The 19,776-nt window shown below is 35.2% G+C and overlaps 2 pseudogenes; one reads left to right on the forward strand and one right to left on the reverse strand.

Moving 5' to 3' along the window:
• The first annotated feature begins 8,629 nt into the window (after positions 1-8,629).
• Positions 8,630-9,301, forward strand: LOC142442486 (protein VAC14 homolog pseudogene; annotated as a pseudogene).
• A 9,346-nt stretch (positions 9,302-18,647) lies between these two features.
• Positions 18,648-18,794, reverse strand: LOC142444249 (small nucleolar RNA U109; annotated as a pseudogene).
• Between the last annotated feature and the right edge of the window lie 982 nt (positions 18,795-19,776).

Here is a 19,776-nt window from a genome sequence, read left to right on the forward strand (position 1 = left end):
ATTTCAAACCATCAATCATCATAGCAATTTAACATTGGTACAGGAACAGTCACATTGACAAATGCAACAAAATGAAGAGCTTGGTAGAAAATCCACCCAACTACAGACAGTTAATCTTCTGATCTTTAAAAAAGGGTCAAAAGTTGTCAAATGAGGAAGGAAGATAGTCCATTAGTCTAGTGATGCTGGCAAATTGCATATTAATTAGCATAAAAGTAAAATGAGGCTTATATCTCAAAGTAGACACATAAATTAACTCAAGATTGAACAGAAACTAACAAGGCCGTTAGAGAAAAAATAGAAGCAAATGTATGCTCTCTTATAAGTGGCATAATTGGACCATATAAAATATAACTCAACATTTGCAAACAGCAGAAGACACATTATATGACTGGGGACTCCTGAGAATGAGACACAGGAATTAAAAAAAACACCAAAAGAGAACAAAGATAAGCTACAGACTGAGAAGATTTTCTTAATAATGATGTATTGTACAAGGTAATGATCTCTAAAAATGCATAAAAAACTTCAACAGCAACTCAACAAGTAAAAGAGAAGGACCCGATTTAAAAATGTGGAGAGAATATAGACATCTCACTAAAGAAAACATCAAAGTATCCAACAGATATGAAGAAATGTTGACAACTTTTAACCACTAGTGATTTTCAAGTCAAAACAGCAATAAGATATCACCGCAAAGAATTAGCAGCAAAAGTCAAACAAACAGCAAATATACACTCTCACTCTGCTGATGGTATTTTAAAATGGTACAACCATTGTGGAAAAAGTACAGAAATACCATAACAATTGGAAGTGGAAATACCCTATGGTCCAGAAACCCTGCCTCTAAGTATACTCAACCCTCAAAGGCACAGACACGAATCCGTTGCACAACGGCCTTCAAGGACAGTAGAGGTAGAAGTGCTCTGGGGTTTTGGAGATGGCAACTCCACTGGAGTCGAAAGCCTCTTCTTCGTCCCATGGAGCTTTTGGTGGCTTCCAACTCCCGACATTACTGTTGGCAGTGCTATGTGTCACTCCCTGTGCCATCAGGTGACTGTTAGCTATCTATCCTGGGGTAAGAACTGTGACATCGATGGATAGTGCACACTATTGTTTATTGCAGCACTACTAACAGAAGGAAAAATATGGAAACAACCAACATACCGCACTATAGATGATGAGTAAACAAACTATGATACATACATACAAAGGAATCCTATGTAACATTTGAGAGTCATGATGAATCTACAAAGCATCTCACACATGAAGGAGCATGGAGGATGGATGGTATGTTACATGAAATAAGTTAATCACACAAGGAAAAATATAAGAGAACACTTTTGTTAAGAAAAGTCAAGAAAGCATTTTCACACAAAAATGCTTTATTTATTGTTATCATGGATGGATTAAGAAGAAGGTAATTTATGAATCATTAACTAGAGGGAAGTCATATATGAATTGGAAAATCCACTCATTGTGATCAAGTTGATTCTGATTCATAGTGAATTTCCATAGGGTTTCTGGGTTCTGTAAACCTTTAAGGGAGGAACAACCTCATCTTTCTCCTGCAGAGAAACTGTTGGGCTTGAACCACTGCCCTAATAGTTGACAGTCTATGGCTTTCCTGATAGCACCACTTATACTTTGCATGAAGAGGAAGGCAATATACAACAGAGAAGAGGTTAGCATCAAATATTCAGAGAAGACGTTCATATGAAATGGAACAAACTTTGGAGATTAGCTAAGAGAGGGAGCATAAGGGGAGGATGATAAAGCATTGGAAAAGATTGTTGACCATTGTGAGAAACTAGTGGTCTAGTTTGTTACAAGGTGGGCTTTTAGCTGCATGGTCAACAGTTCATAAACCATCAGCTGCCCCAGGGGAGAAAGATAAGGCTTTCTATTCCTGTAAACAGTTACAACTCTGGAAACTCATAAAGGCAGTTCTACCTTGTCTGATTGTATTCCTGTGAGTGGGAATGGGCTTGATATCACTGGCTTTGATTTGGAATATTTTGGTTGTCAGGTAGGTGTTAACTTGGGTGAAATGGAAAACAATCCTCTATTAGAGGGATAAGATAATCACGAAGCTGGTGAAGGGTAAATTTGTGTGTGTGTGTGTGTGTGTATGTGTGTGTGTGATTAGTAGCTTCATTTTTTAACTAAATTGATGTTCTGGAATGTAAACCCCTAACTAATTTTCAATTAAAAACGTTATTTAAAAATGTTATTGAAAACAAGCAAACAAAAAGAGTGAACAAAGCAATAAAAGCACAAAACATGGAAGATAAACCAAACTTTTAGAAATAAAATAGGTAATATCTTACTGTATTACTATTCATTTATACTTATTTTGTTTTGTTTTGCATTGCAATGACTTTCAATAATGTCTGAATAAAACATGCATGTGCTATTTACATTGGTAATCAATACCTGCCACATCTTCAGATCAAAAGAGTTAAAAAGATAGTTGTTGAACCTCCATAGCTGGGTATAGGGTTGTACAGGCCCCACATGAAAGCTATGCTGCAGTAGTTCCTGTTAGTAATGATATTCATTAAGTTTTCAATTCCATACTTTTCTTTATGTAAGTGTGTTTGCTTGGTTGTTAGTTAATTAGGTGTTTGATTTGTATATAAGGATGACAGTTAACCCTTACTAAAAAGGAATTTATATTTTGTCTTATCATTAAATAATATGTTATATCCTCAAAACACAAAAAAGAAAGTATGAGCCAATAGTATCAGACTACCCACACCATTAAAAAATGTAATCTGAATAAAGAGAACTCATTATGGATTCAAAGGATTTTTTGGATAGTTGGGCCATCCGTTAAAACCGAGATATGGTACTTTCCCTAAAGGAGATGATGTTCTAATTAGGAATACAAGACGGCTCAGTAATCAACATAAATGTGTTCAGGTAAAAACAAGTTATGACAAGGGTTAGTTGAAGGGAACCTAGGGAGCATTCTGGCAGATTGAGAGGCAGCAAGAAATGTCAGGTGAAAGAATGAATGAATGCTGTGGAATATATTTTCATAGTTTATCAGATACTTGTGTTTGAGCCCCTTTCACAGGCAAACTTAGGAATTCTCTAAAAATCCTGGAAAAACAAATGACAGGCATGGTTCAGATCGAGATGCTGAATGTGTTTATTTAAAGCACTTCTGTTTAAGTATAATGTAATACCAATAAAGAACAAAATGGGAGCACAGTTAAGAAAGACAACAATGTTTCAGAATATAAACAATGTAAGTTTAAAATGTTAGATGTAATGGAGGTATCACTATTCTTTTAATCCAGAATACACCTTGATTTCATAGATTCACGATTTTATAGATACACATTTTCTATCTAATAATATCACATTCTTGAAGTACAACTAATATTTTTCTTTTAATAGTTGCTTCATCTTTATTTATTATACTGTGATATTTAACTTGATTAATTTAAAGACTAAATTAAACAATATCTTCTATATCTAGTGTATTTGATAGATTAGTTCTGTGGAGCATAACATCAACTATTAATTCCTAATAATACCAAACTCAGAAATATCAATTACTCAAAAATGTCTCTATAATACTACACTGATAAATAAGAATTAAGTGTTTCCTTTACCTGTGACAACTAAATACCCATTGATAATTAATTAAATAACTATTCTGTTGCAAGTTTTCTTCCTGTTCTTCTAGTTAGGCGGCATCAAGTCCATTCAGACCAACGGAATTCTTGGTGCCATCGAGTCGATTTCAACTGCTAGTGACCCCACGTACAGCTGAAAGAACAAACTGCCTGGTCTTGTGTCATCCTCAGATTGTTCTTCTGTTTGCTCCCGTCATCGTGGCGAGCTGTAAATACCTATCAATGAGGGTTTTCCTTTTATTTTTCTCAGACTCTTTCCGAGACCGGTCTGTGCTGATAACAGGTCCACATCAAGTGAGACCAAGTCCACGTCCTTTTTTCTAATAAGCACTCTTCTGAAATTTCTTCCAACAGAGATTTGTTCAGTTTGGACAGTTCATGACACATTGGATATTCTTTGATAACACCCTAATTAAAAGTATCCATCATTCTGTCTTCCCTGTGTTCAGTGTCCAACTTTCAAAGGCATATGAAGCAATTGACAATGACACAGCTCGGCGCAGGCACTCCCCAGTTCCACTTAGGCTGACATATTTCCTTTTGAACATCTGTAGGAGGACCTGTACGGCATATTTGCCCAACGTAATCGCCTGCTGATTTCTTGACTATTCCTTCTAGGTTCACACATTGTGGATCTGAGGAAAATGAAATCCTTGCCAATGTTGGTATTTTCTTCATTTACCTTTATGTTACTTGATGGTCCATTTCTGAGTTGTGTTTTTTATGTTTTCTTTATGTTGAGTTGTAATCCATACTGCAGGTTTTAATCTTCATGATTACTCTACGCCCTCTTGGTTTCAGCAAGCAAGTTGTGTCCTCTGTGTGCAGGTTTCTAATGAACCTCCCTCCAATCCTGTGGTTCCTTTCTTCTTGATATCATCCAGCTCATTGGACTGCTTGCCAGGCAAACCAAAGGACACACGTGTAGGGTAAATGGATGCCTTTGACACCACTAACGTTAAGTACTGACCCAATTCCTCTTCAGAATCTCGCTTGATTTTCTGGCAACTTCTTATTTTGATATATGATTGTTGCAACAAATTTTGAACTACTTTCCACAGAATTTTACATGTACATTATATTAGTGGTACTGTTTGACAATTTCCCCATTTTATAGGACATTTAAAAAAATAACTTGTATTTATATTTATTTAATCTGGATGATTGTCCATGAAACTCTAATCCAAATTTCTTAGCAGAGGCAAGGGAGTAATTCCAATATGGAATCTGTTTGTTGAAACCTCTAACTGATATCAATACATTTCTTAGAAAATTGTTTTTTCTTTTTTACCAAGGCACGTCCAAATCTTTCCTTTAGCGTCACTCTGTGCTCCATCAAAATGTGCACAGGTTGCATAGTGGCTCTGTGTATTCCTTCCATATCGTTTGGATGTTTTCAGCTTCAGGTTGTTTGTTGTTTGAAAAGTCATTAGGAGCTGCGATTTGAAGCTTCATCGATGTTGCAGGGATCATGAGATGTCTGTATTTTCCTGGAAGAGTGAAGGATGAGACTGTCCATTCCCACGAAGACTTACAGCTTTGGAAACCAATGGCACGTCCAAACCAATGGGGGCAATTTTCCGCTCCAGAATGAAGGGTCCCCAGGAGTCTAAATAAACTTGATGGCAGTCGAGAGGCATGTCTCTTCCTGAGTACCGACCTAGTCTGTATTTCTCAGCCGCCCGCAGTAAAAGGGGACCAAAGATCGAGCTATGGTAAATGAGACCTGATTTACAGTGTCCTCTGAAATCAATGGAATGAATTCTATAAGCTTCCCACATATGTTCCTCCATCTTTCTGGGGGGAAAAACCTTTATTTCCGTGCAGTCTGACGAATATAGTGAAAACTCCAGGGAAATCTTAGAAGTCTTGTACTGACGATCGTCAGCACAGGCTCTAGATGGCTGCGGGAGTAAAAGGTTGCTCCCCACCTCGCCGCGCAGGAATACATACGTTAGTGTCCATTTTTAACAGGAGCATGCGTCCTATCTTTATTTATCCCCAAATATATACATGCGCAAACACTCACAGGCAGCTTTTGTATATTGAAGTGACTCCCTTACATAAAATAGCCATGTGTATTCTACAGTACATGGGATTCCGTTTTATCTGAGTAGATTTTTAATTTTTTTGTACATGACTTTGAGCCCCACATTTTACTTTGAACTTGCTTAATTTCATCACATTTCTATATTTTCCCAAGTTGAAATATACTTATTTTGTTCAATAAACACAACCAAACACAAAAAGTTTGTTTACAAAAGTAAACGATATCCAGATACCCATGTAGTTTGGTGTCCAAAAATATTAAGATGTCCCTGGTGCATCGGCTTCTCTGCCTCCAGATCGTGGACTTGCTACTCCTTATGAGACCCTGTGCTCTTTCGATGATGAATAACAATAAGCCATAATTATGGGCACATGGGGGATAATCGGCAAGGGAAAATATTTAGCTAATATCATTCCAGATTATATTACTGGTTAAATACCTGACATTAAAAGAATCTGATACTATGAGGCAAACTTTATTGTATTTTAGATTTGATATTTTCAATCATGAATATTCCGTGATCACTAGCCAAGAAATACTGAGGCTTTAGGAATAACATGAATCATTCAAGCTCCTGTGTTGTTAATCATGAATTATCCCATTAAATTTATTTTCATTAAGATTCTTCTTTTATTACATTTTTATCTTAAAAACAAACAAGCAATTGGATTTATGAAAACTGTGATTTGAATAACAAATCTAAAAGAGTAGAATAAACATACCACTTAAGGATACTGAGACTGATAACAGCAAATAACAATTTAAACAGTCAGAATCTGAACACAGATCATCACACACAAAATCCAGTGCTGTGTTATAATCATGTGTTATTTCTCATTCTGCCCAAAGGATGTTCCCCATATTTTTTATTTAAGTATATCTGATCTACATAAATGTAAGTTCCGGTGGGCAATATTTCTAGGACCTGTGCCCATAATATTTCATTTGGCTTAAACTTTTAGGTTTTTAACAGCACTCTGTCTTTTTTGAGTACTAAGTTGCATTTCTAGGTCTCCCTTGCATTAATAAGGGCATATACTAAATTCTGCAGTGAGTGATTTTCTAAGACCAGATTTCAATATGACTTCCAGACATGTTGTTTGGGTCCTAAAGTTAAATATTGATAAGAATGAATCCATAAAGAATAAGAACATTCAAAATGATAGAATCCATTGTTTCTGTTTATCACAGAAAAATAAATCAATTGATAACAAATACCATCTGATTAGGATTATCACACAGTTGAGAGAGTACACATTTGGCTGTTTATGCTATTTTAAAACATTTACCATTGTCTTACCTAGAGAAAAAATAAATTAAAAAGAGTTTCTTGTTTCACTTTAATGTAGTCAGTTATTTTTAGTTAAAAAATAATCTGCCTGTTTGATACAAATTTTCCCATAGAGTTCTTTAAAGATGTGTCTCTTTCATTTCCCCCTTTTTCCTAGCTTCCAGCTTCTCCTCTCTTTCATACGACATCCCGCATTCCATCACATGCAACCTGCCGCCACCATCATGGTGCACGTTTTAAACAAGCAGAACAGCACCGGCAGAGAAAGCAGTCATGCATGAAATCATCAGCTTTACAGAAGAACAAAAGTTCTACATTTTTCGTTTGTAACCACGTGGTCAATAGCTTTGAGAATTAAAAGATAAAAGTTGTATCTTAACAATGAACTTATATACAGCATGTATCAAAGTACATATTCCATTTTCTTAAAAACACTATTATCCACAGCTTCAAAAATTTCAGCTCTAGAATACATTTTGAACTTAGCATGATGATGCCAGTGTGCTCTTAATACAGAATCTATGTGTTCACATTATTGTCCAAATGGACGAATATGAATTAGTTACATACATATTCATATCTAACACCCCAAATGAAATTTTTAGTGTAACATGTCTACATTTCTTATATGTCATATGCTATCGCACAAGACTTTTCTCCAAATGTTTTATTCCATGTTGTTGCACTTCAAATTAACAAAAAGAAAATGTTAGTAATCAATGTTTCATTCTTTTGGAATAGGGTTTGTATTATTACTCATATATGGAAGTTCATGGCAACCCAAAAGCCATAAATAATTTAAATGGCAAATTATAATAGAAAGGCAAATGACATTTTAAAACTATTTTAATTTATATGTCAGATTTCATGTAGATTTTGATTAACTTATTTTAAATTGCAATAAATTATCAGACTTGTATTTGTCAATACTTTGTAAAGAATTTATCTCACATTGGTAAATCCACATTTTTAAATGCCTTGAAAATTTCTTTCAAGTCAAAATGAACTGGGTCATTTCCAAAATTATTTTGGAAGTACTATATCAGTACAGTTAAAATAATTAGACATAGGCACATTTCTTTTCCTGTTTGCTATTTCTTCAGCGCCTTTGATTTGAAACTAAAAAGAATTAGTTCAATAGCATTATTTAGATTATGCACAATTCATAAGCTTTACATTTGTATTTATGTAAGAAACTATGAGTAAGTTTTTCTTTACATGGTATTACATGCAGAAACGGTTTTTGTAATTAGACTGTTTAGCAGTTGTTGCCTGTTCTCCTATCATTTCATGTGAGAAATCACTCCTTATTCTCTCATGTAGAGGCTCCATTTACCCTTAACCTCTTTCATTATATATCTGGGCTTTCAGTAGGCGTGTTTCTTTCAAGGAAACACTGATCCCGCCTTCATTACACATCATCCTGCTTGTTCAACCAATAGATCCCCAGGCTCATCTTTTCTCCTGTGATCATCCATGAGCACCCAGCACTGTATCACTTTCTTTTTTTTTTTTTTGAAATTTTTTTTTAACAATTTATTGGGGCTGATACAATTCTTTTCACAATTCATACATATACATACATCAATTGTATAAAGCACATCTGTACAGTCTTTGCCCTAATCATTTTTTGGCCTACTGCACCCTCCTGGCACCAAAGGCTTAGAGTGTTCCCCTTCCACCCCGCCCATGAATTCCTACTTCTATAAATTCATGATCAACCTTCTCAAGAGGTTCAGCAGTGAACAGAAGCTCCTGGAGACGAGAGGCGCCTTCATCATCAGGCAGCTGTGCCTCCTGCTGAACGCAGAGAACATCTTCCACTCGATGGCAGACATCCTGCTGCGGGAGGAGGACCTCAAGTTTGCCTCGACCATGGTCCACACCCTCAACACCATCCTGCTGACCTCCACGGAGCTCTTCCAGCTGCGCAACCAGCTCAAGGACCTGAGGACCCTGGAGAGCCAGAGCCTGTTCTGCTGCCTGTACCGCTCCTGGTGCCACAACCCAGTCACCACGGTGTCCCTCTGCTTCCTCACCCAGAACTACCGGCACGCCTATGACCTCATCCAGAAGTTTGGGGACCTGGAGGTCACTGTGGATTTCCTCACGGAGGTGGACAAGCTGGTGCAGCTGATCGAGTGTCCCATCTTTACATACTTGCGCCTGCAGCTGCTGGATGTGAAGAACCACTGTATCACTTTCATAGGCACATTGCAACCCCAGGAAGGGTCTGAAAAGTGGCTCCATCTTGTTGTTGTTGTCATTGTTGTTTTACATGTGTATGATTCCAAAGCTCCTACCACGTAAAAAAATACACATGCAACACACACATACAAACTTACAATTATATTCCACTTTCAAAATCGTGTTTTTAAAAGTCGCTATGTTCTTGACGTCTTAGAGTATATGAATCTTGCTTGCCGTACCATACAACCGAATAGCTACTCTGCAAGAATGTGGGAACACGTGATAAATCATTTAATTACATTGGTTGATCCATTGTTTAATTTATCAGTCCTTATATTTGGGCTGGTGGAATTGTGAACACACAGATGTCTCACAAATATCTGGAAAGAATGTGTTGTTAAAGTGAGTGCATAATGATGTAAGATTCCCCCTATAAGTTTTTTTGAAATAAAATACATTTCTTCTTAGCCTGCTACAAGGTTTGTATTTATCTTTAATCTTTTTTTCCAAAATAGTGTGAATAATATTAATTGTTTTTAGTCATCACATTGGTTGTAGCTATGATTAGAGAAATACATCCAGAATAATGGTAAGAAGCAAGGATAACAAGACGTCCTCTACAGTACTTTGGAGGTGTTCTCAGGAGAGGGCAGCTCCTGCAGAAGGACACCGTGATTGGTGGAGGAGAGGGGCAGTGGAGATGAAGACCTATGAGAAGATGAATGGACATAGCAACTGTAATAATGGAGCCAAACATCAGCACAACTGTAAGGATGGCGCAGGACCAGGCCATAGTTTGCTGTTTGAACATAGGCGGGGTTGCTAGGAGCTGGAACCCACTTGAAGGAACCAAACAATAACCTGGGTATTGATAACAGACATCTTTTTTCTTATTATAAACAACCAGTTACCTTGAAATATGCAATTATTTTCAACTATATATACTAGTACTCTGGTTGTAGGTTTTTCTGAACTAAAGGGGAAAAAAAGGTTAAACTGTTACTCAACACAATAATTTTTGCTTTTGGTCAATTTTGGGTTGCAATCATTTGTCTCTCCTTAAAATGTGTTCTGGTGCATAGAAGAAGGTGGAGGGAGATGCCAGACAGTGTAATATATGGCAAAATAATAATAATTTATGAATGAGGAAGGGTTCATGAGGTAGGGGGAGTGGTGTGGGAGGGGGAAAATGAGCAGCAGATATTAAGGGCTCAAGTAGAAGGTAAATGTTTTGAGAATGATGATGGCAACAAATCTACATACGTAGTTGACACAATGGATGTATGTATGGATTGTGATAAGAATTATATGAGCCCCCAATAAAATGATTTTTAAAATGTGTTCTGTTGATAATGCTTATTATAACATTTTCTATTAAATAAATCATATTGTGAAATAGTCAATACAATAAAATATGAGCTTCATGGTTTTGTAAACATGCATACATTCATTTTGCATCTACTATCCAATTATCATAAAACTCTGAAAGGCAGGTATTACTATGTGGGTTTCTATTTAAGGGAAATGAATATCCAAAAATTTAAATATATATTTCAACATGATATGAATAATAAACAGTAGACCCAGTGCTGCACTTCACAATACTCAGACTTTAAAGGTCTTTTCCCCTCTTAAGCACTTTATCTTTTATTGCAAAAGTAAGAAATAAAATATTAACAATGTATCATTTAATCATATTTAATTTTGTGCATAATTTTCCTGATAATTAAAAACTAAATAGTCTTGTTGTATTTTAACCCCACACATGAAAATATAATTGGGGCTATACATAGTGAGATTTTAATGTATACCTTTTCTCTAAATACAAGGTTATTCTGATGCTATCCATTTTTCAAGATTATAGTTTAAATGGGCAGTTTACATATTTTGAAATTTACCTTTACCAGCTCCCTACTGTTAGAAATGTAGAAAGTCTCAATTCACTGCCATTCGGTCAATTCCGACCCATTCTGATACTACAGGACAGGCTAGGACTGCCCTCTGGATTTCCAAGTCGATAGATCCCTATGAGGGAAATAAGACTCACCGTTCTCCCACAGAGAAGCTGGTGCATATGGCCTGCTCACAATACTGATCACAAACTCAACTTTTAATTCACTACACCACCAGAGTTTCATTTAGGAAGCATTTGTAACTGTTTGTAATGATGCTTTTTCATTTTTTTAGGCTTATACTTACTGGTATTTCATTTAAGGTAAATTACCTTCTCACTGAATATTTTGGGTGATAAAGTGAAGACCTGCAATATGAGGCATGCACTGATATAGCATTGGGCAAGTCAATGATGTGACTATCTAATAGAGGGGGGTATTCCTGATCCTATTCAAATTTTCCTGGTATGTTTTCTGCTATATAGTTATAATTAGCATTGTAGGTGTTAAATGTAAAATTTGTAAGTGAGAATGGTATTGGATATTTGTTCATTCAATATCTGTCTGTCTGTGTATTTAAATAACTTCTTAACTACTATTTAGTCTTGATGAAAGCCCATGGTTAAACACTCGTCTGTTAGCCAAATGGTCAGCAATTCAAATCCATTAGTTGCTCCATGGGATAAAGTATGAAAGTGTGCTTCTGTAAGGGTTACAGCTTTGCACCCCCTGGGTCCTTTCTAACCTGTCCTGGATGACTGTTGAGTTGGAATTGACTTCCTGACATTAATTTGATTTTTTTTAATCTGGCTACCTATCTATTGTTATCCTCCTCTATCTATCAATAAAGAACAGAAACCAACAATGAAGGGGAAAAAGTGAATTGTGTTAGAAAATGCTCAGGTCCTCCTTCACTACCTGGCATCTTCTATTAAATTGGGTTCAAATACAGGAGAGGTTATCCCCCTCCAAAAAAAACCGGAATATTTTCTATATATTTTACAAAACGTTGTCACCTGGAAAATACTCTCCATTACACTTAATGCATTTGTCAATCTGCATTTCCATTCTTGGGAACATTTTTCAAACGCATTTGTTTGGATGGTTGACAGCACATCCCTCGTTGTTTTTTTTCTCCACCTTTTCTAAATTGTCAAATCGCTGTACTTTTATGTCCCCATTCACCTGTAGAAATAAAAAGAAGTTTCATGCAGTGAGGAGAGGTGAGTCAGGTGTGTTGGGAAACAGAGGCATGCTTTTATGAGCCCCAAACTGGTACACTGAGATGTCTGCATGAGCAGGCGCATTATTGTGGTGGCAAAACCAGTCCTCCATCTGTCCTCCAAAGTCAGGCCTTTTTGTTGCACCCTCTTGCAGTCTTTTCAGAACCTCTAAATAGAAAGCTGGATTAAGAGTCTGACTGTGGGAATGAACTCCAAATGCAGTAGGAGTCGGCATTTTCACTTGTTCAGGAAGGTGGAGGACGTCCAGAATGAGGTTTGCCATTAATCAACATTTGACCTTTTGTGAAACGAAAAAACAAAACAAAAAAACAACACTTGTACACTTGCGTTTTTTCCCATACTGCTGTCCTTGTAAACTGTGTTCAACATCACAACAGTTTCTGCGTCGTTTTTCCCTGGCAGGAAACAAAATTTCACAGCTTCATGCTGTTCTCTTAAATTGGTCATCAAATAAATGAGGCTGGAGTAAAACTACTTTTACTAAAAATTCACTGCGACCAGAGTCTTCTGAGGTAATGCCACTGGGTGCACTCAGAACTAGTTGCTTGATGCTCCACCTAGTGGGAAAAATGTACCATGAATGCTCCCCTCTGCCCAGCGCAATTCTCTTGGGACTATTATTCAGTATCCTTTAAAAGAGCACGATAATCTACATCTGAAATCTCCATTTAAACCTGGTTGGTATAATTCATTCACTGTCACCCTGTCGATTTCCCTTCATGTAGAACTGCCCCTTCGCATGTTTGAGCTGTCTCATCTTTATCATTTGGTGGGTTCAAAGCTGACCTTGTGGTAAGCAGTCTCATGTGTTAGCCACTGTGCCAACTTCATCAGCATGATCATGGTCAAAATTCAGTGCTGTGGAGTAGATCCCAACTCGGTGATCTATGGGTCTGGGTAGAATTGCCCTTGTGAGTTTCAGAGATGAATTCTTATGAGCATAGAAAGCCTCATCTTTCTCCCTCAGGGCACTGCAAGTGCTTTTCCACTATTCACCTTGCTGTTGGCAGGACAGCTGATAACCACTGTACCACCAGGACTACTTAGCATGATAACATCACACAACTCCACTATTCAATGAATGCTTGATATGCTTGAGGTACATTAGCTAAGAATCAAATGCAAGGCTCCCTGAGTATGCTAAAGTTTTCAACACTGGACCACCAACACAGCCACTATCGCTGTAATTAAAATATGACATTCAGTTAATGTTATAGTAGATGAAATAAAAGATAGGCAATTACGTTTCTGATGAACAAACTAAAATGATATTACAATATATGGCATGTGGTTAATCGTATAAGAAAAACATATTCAGGAAAGCTGTTTGCTATTTTAATACAAATTTTTTTTGTCAAAATCCCATTCTGAATAAATAGTGCTTTTGTTTTGGTAGCCAAAACTAAAGGTGGTTAAAAATGAAAAGGGAAAAAAAAACTTTAATGACAACATTATTTCAAACTCCTCTTTGAATTTTATCATTTGAATCATTACTTGGAACTTCTATGGAGGCAGTTCTGACTCCAATTAACCTTATTGAACAGATGAGGCTTCCAAAGCTGTGCTCTCGATGTCAGCAAACAACCACAGGCCCCCCCTTGGAACAGCTGTTGCATGGGAGCTTCTGAATCTTTGACTAGCAGTCAAGTGGTTTCACCACCATGCCACCAATCTCTTTGAATCCTTCTTTGAAACTGGAGCATAAAGGAGAGCATTATCTAGCTATTTCAGAAATGCCCCTGCCATCATATACTATTTGGAATTGGTTTTAGAAGAAATAATTTCCACCAGGTTTGGTTCTTAATGGAAAGTCTCCCTGTATTCTCAAATCAGTTTGACTCTCCTGTTAGAAAGCAAAGCTTTTTAACCTTGTAGATACCATCCCCAGAGCTAAAGATCAACCATTTCCAATAAAAGAGGATTTACAGGAGTACTTCCCCATAGAGAGCCAGGCAGCTTCAAGAGTAGTACTTCAAAGAAGTAATTTACTTTTATAAACAGTATAAATAAAACAGAAATAGTAAGAAGTACAGAGACTTACAGCATTTCACTTTTTTACAGTACTCTGGATATTTTATTTTATTTTATGCAGGAGCACTGCAGTCTGTTTAGTTGCTTGTCTGTGGGAAGGCTGCCAAGCTGTCCTGCTGTAATCCGGAAAAGTCAAGTGTTATTCCCCAGTGAAGGCATTTTCAAAAGATATGGCCTCAGGGTGGCACTTGCTCTTCAATAATTAATAATTGATGGCTATTTGTGGGAAATATACTTTTAAGCATTCGATTATTAATGATTTTCAATAAAAATCATTACTTAATATTGACAAATATATTACCTCCTTTGTGTGGTTACTTACATCAGCAAATCTCAAGTGCAATTTTACAATTTACATTGAATGACTTCAGTGAGTGTGATATGCTGATGCTTATGTACATTTTAAACCTTCAAGTATTGGAATACCTGGCTGGATCTTCTAAATTCAGGGAGAAAAAAAATGGCCATTTATTTTACTTTATTTAAATGTTTATTTATGTACTTATTTGTGTAATTATTAATTTGAGTCCCTACAGCACTTATTTATATCTATGTGATATAAATGTGATATCACATATATTTATACCTAGGTGATCACATTTTTAAAAGCACTAGCCTCAAATACAATATTTGAGAATCTTAGGCAACATTATTGGTCTCAAAGATATTACCCAGGATTGAGCAAAATTGATCTACCTGCTATTTTTGAGCAGTATACAATAAAACTAAACATTTTAAAACAGTGTATGATGAATTAAGGTATTATATATTTTAATTTCAAATGAATCTAATGATTTACCTTGCACTAATAAATCTCTCTTTATGGCTACTTAATGAAGTATCCAATCAAACAAACTTTGTTTTTCCACTGTGCAATTTAATGACATATGTTTATAATGGAAATACATGCTTGTCATGTGTCATGAAGAGCAGATTGCTTGCTCCCAATAATTTAGGTTGCAGCTTGTATTAACTCATAGGATGAGCATGTCAGTCTGAATGGACGCAGACTTGGTGAACTTTTTCAAACAATAGCTCAAAGGAAATACATATGGCCCAGAAAGCAACCCTCTCTCTTTGGCATTCGTTTTCTTTCTCACTGACTTTAACAAACTTCATTAAAGACAGATTTATATTAGTTTTTGTGACCTAACATATAATTAAACTTTTTTGGTAATTTGATAAGCCTTCAATTACCTCTGAAGGGACATTAGCTGAAAATATCACCACACCTGGATAGATATTCTTTTTTCACATCAGGAAAATAGCTTATGGCATTTAAACTTTTCAGCACACAACATCAAATTCTTATTGACACACGTATAATTTTAGGATGAATCTAGATCCAGAACACAATTTCATCATGCTTAATAAATCTCTTTTTTTTGTGGTTGAAAAATGTTATGTGTATTTTACAAAGAAACTAATGCCAGGTGCTAAAACAGGTGTGATGCAGTGGTTTAAATGCAACCCAAATGATAGGGAAATATCCATTAAAAGCAAGTTGATTTTTTAAATGTTAAATTCCTTTATCTTATCTAAATATTTTAATTTTCCAGTTACAATTCTCTTAGTATATCATATATTCATAAAATAAAGTGCACTGCAAAATAATAGATGCTTTTCTTATGTCATATACTTGCTCTACTGTATATTATATTATGTCTTGAACCATAGGTGCAAGTTGTCTTTTATATGTCCATAATCTATTCTGATTATATATATATATATTTATGTATTCAAAGTTTCTGCATAAAAAAGCTCAAACTGTAAGTAGATGAGTTCATTTTAATCTGGTCAATATTAATAGCCAATGTAGTATTTATTAAAAAATATTTTCTTGAAATCTAAGAAAGAAATTTAGTTGGCTTTCTATACATTTCACAATTTAAAATAGTGAATATGTTGTTTTATAAAAGATTTACTTTTAAGTCATGTTTAAAATGAATCTTCATTGAAAAATATTATATTTTACATATATATGATTAACATTTACTATGTTAAGATAAGATTCACTGTAAATAGATCTTGAAAACTGTATATACTATGAACACAATGAGAGTATATCTCCAGTCAGGAAAGCAATGACAGAGTTAATGTTTTACTTTAAATTTACTAAAAATATCATTTATTCCATCTTGAAATTCAATATGGTGAAATGAATTAATTTGTAGAAAAAAAGACCCATAAAGTTGTCTTTCTTAGTTCTTTATATTCATGACAGCACGTATTCTCTCCTGAATATATTTGATTTGAAACAATTTCATTTTTTTAAATTACAATATGTATTTAACCTTTTTCTACAGTATGTCACATATAATAGTTGCCCTGGATAAACCTAAGAGCCTTCTTAACAATATTGTATAATGAGATTGATCTCAGTTGCCCTGAAGCCAACATCTCTGGTTTCTTTATTCATTAACATCTATTCAGGCTAGCCAAGAGAACACTACACAGCGAACTGCAAAAGAAACCTCTTGTAAATAAGAATGACATATACAACTCACATTTATGAAATGGAGGCTTAACTATAAAACGCTTTCTGATTTTGAAGATAAAGCTTTAATATATAAGGAAAAGAATTGTTTTCCCTAAGATATATAGAGAGGCAAATATTTAGGCTTATATTTAGAGATTCTTGTGCAGATAAATCTTGAGATTTTGCGGTTGTTTATGGGATGATTTGCATGTGGAAGCATAAACCATAGGCCTGTTCAAACATTTGAATAGCTGGTTGATAAGAAATACGCCCTACAATTAAACTCTGGGCCACCATTGGAAGCACCTTTTTCACTGTTTGTAAAGCCACGTGACTGCGTCAGGTTTATGTGGCATGGAGTGACTTTATAAGTAAGCTAGCATTCCTGAGAATTATTTTTTATGTTGATACTTTCCAATGTGTGAAGCTATAAAATGGGATTTTTTACATACAAGTATAACCTTAGATTGATAGTGCCTATATACTAAAATGTTTTACAAGCCTGTGACCTTAACCAAACTCAATTTTTATTGGACATTTACTGCTTAAGAAAATAAAATCCACATACGTAATTAAATCTTTGGTGAAAGATGAGTCCTTTAACACTTGGACTGCCCAAAATTTCTTAAATTCTGTGGATTATTTAATGAGCAACAATTATGTAAAAATTCCCCAACCAACTCACCATCATCGAATTGATTCTGGCTCTTAAAGACCATCTGCATGGTTTCTTAGACTTTAAGTCTTTGAGAAACAGGAAAACTCACCTTCCTACCCAAGAGTAGCTGATGGATTGAAACAATTACATTGCTTAAGGACTACATCCTCACTAGGATGCACTGCCATCAAGTCGATTCTGACTAGTAATGATAGGGTACAACTGTCCCTGTGGATTTCTAAGACAGTTGACTCTAAGAGCAGAAAGCCTCATCTTTCTCCTGAGAGGTGGCTGGTGGTGTTTCAAACTGCTGACCTTGGAGTTAACAGCCCAATGCATGACCACTACACAATCAGGGCTCCTGATACACTGTATACATGGAACTAGAATTTGAGGAAAATGAGTGAATTTCTAATGTGTTAAAATGCCCTGAATCTATCTAACATATGCCTGAAATCACTATTCTTCCACAGTATGTTTCCTCGTGTCCCTTACTTTCGTTGATTTGAGTCTGAAGCAAAGTTAATTTTCATCAGTATTGAAAAACTCAACAGCTTCTATTAATATTTTGCTTAGCATTTGGTAAAGTTCTTTCCTATACCTTGGAGAAGAGAAAAATATGTTACTGCAAAATTTAATATTATTGATAAATAGGAATAAGATAAAGTATGTTTACATTATATGTTATATATTACTTATAACACCTTTACTATCTATAAATTATGTCACTATATTTATGTATATGTGTATATGCACAGTTGTCCAAGAATGAGACTGGAATTGCAATTGTACTTGCACTAATATGAATATAAACTTTTAAAAACATTTTCATTTTTAGAGAATAATATAGAATTATATGTAAGAAAAATGCTCCCTTAACTGGAATTTTCTCCACCCATCTGTTTATTTGATTTTTGAAGCACAGACCTAGGATGTTGTGTGTAATTAATTCTAGTCACCAGCCATAACTTAAAATAGTTGAGAGTTCCATAGCTAAGATTTCAGGAGGATCATATAAATGTTATATGTAATATAATTTTACATATGTAGTGAGTAAATTTCAATGTGACTAACACAAAGTATTATTTACCCATGATATAAAATTGATATACTTAAATGTGTGTAAAAGATTGTTCTATTTTTAATTAATCAAGTAGTTAACTTATATAGGAGAAATATACTGCTACTCATGGTAGGTAGCCTTGAGAACTGTTAGGTAGGTAGTCCTGAGAATGCCTTTTTTAATGTAGCATATTGTGGATGTATTACTGTTCCTACAGGAATTAGGAACAGATATTTCCATATGCAAAACAATTTTTTTAGTTAGTCAAAATTCCTCCACAGTGGCAAAAGCAAAATTTTGGCATAACCATTATTATTACTTCTTATGAGTTTTGTTCCCAAGTTAGTGCTTATGCTAATATTCTGCTATTGAGTGTACATGAAAAGAATTTAGCCAGAGATAGAAACTACTTTGGTGATTTTACACAGTGGCTTCAAATTTGCATATTTGGGCCCTGTCCAAGCAAAGTGAAAGAAATCACTGAGTGATTGTCTGATAAGTTCATTCATTCAAAACCAAGGTAAACCTACCTAATTCTCATGAAATATGTTTGGTAGATTGCGTTAAAGAGTAGGTTTGTTTCAATACTTCAGTGAAATTTATGATCTTATCTATTAGTTGCAGCACATGACTCAAATTTCTTCTTTCATATTTTACATTAGCAGACACTTTTTTGCTTTTAAGCAATTTTGTATTTTTATTTCTACTCACTTCTCATGTAACAAAACTTATTTTGTATCACCTAAACACTATTTTCTGGTAAATGTCTTTTGTGAAACCAAATGAAAATATTTTTCTTGAAACAATGAAATTATTGGAAACATTTGTATGCATGTTTTGGTCTACATATACATGCATGTCCATATATGTAACTTTTAAGATGTACAAATAGTTCTCATTACTTTTTCATGTACAAAAATATTAAATTCATAGATTATGATAATTTCATGCTTATTTGATTGCAAGCTTTACAATTATTTTCTGCTTTCTGTACCTTCAGAGCTATAGTTTATCATTTGATACTAGTCTACCATGCAATTCCATAATATTCTTTTGCTTACCTTGTCTGTGAATGCTGCAGAAGCAGCTGCTAACACGTGAAGTGCATGCAGGGCAAGTTCCCGTGCCAGACCACCTGTGCAGAAGCTAGATCACTCTACTTTCTTGGAGTCTCTTCCTCAGTGTCTTGGTATTGCATAGCTTTAAGATAAACCTATCCATATCTTTC

Source organism: Tenrec ecaudatus, chromosome 3 (genome assembly GCF_050624435.1).
Source record: "Tenrec ecaudatus isolate mTenEca1 chromosome 3, mTenEca1.hap1, whole genome shotgun sequence".
Classification (NCBI taxonomy): domain Eukaryota; kingdom Metazoa; phylum Chordata; class Mammalia; order Afrosoricida; family Tenrecidae; genus Tenrec; species Tenrec ecaudatus.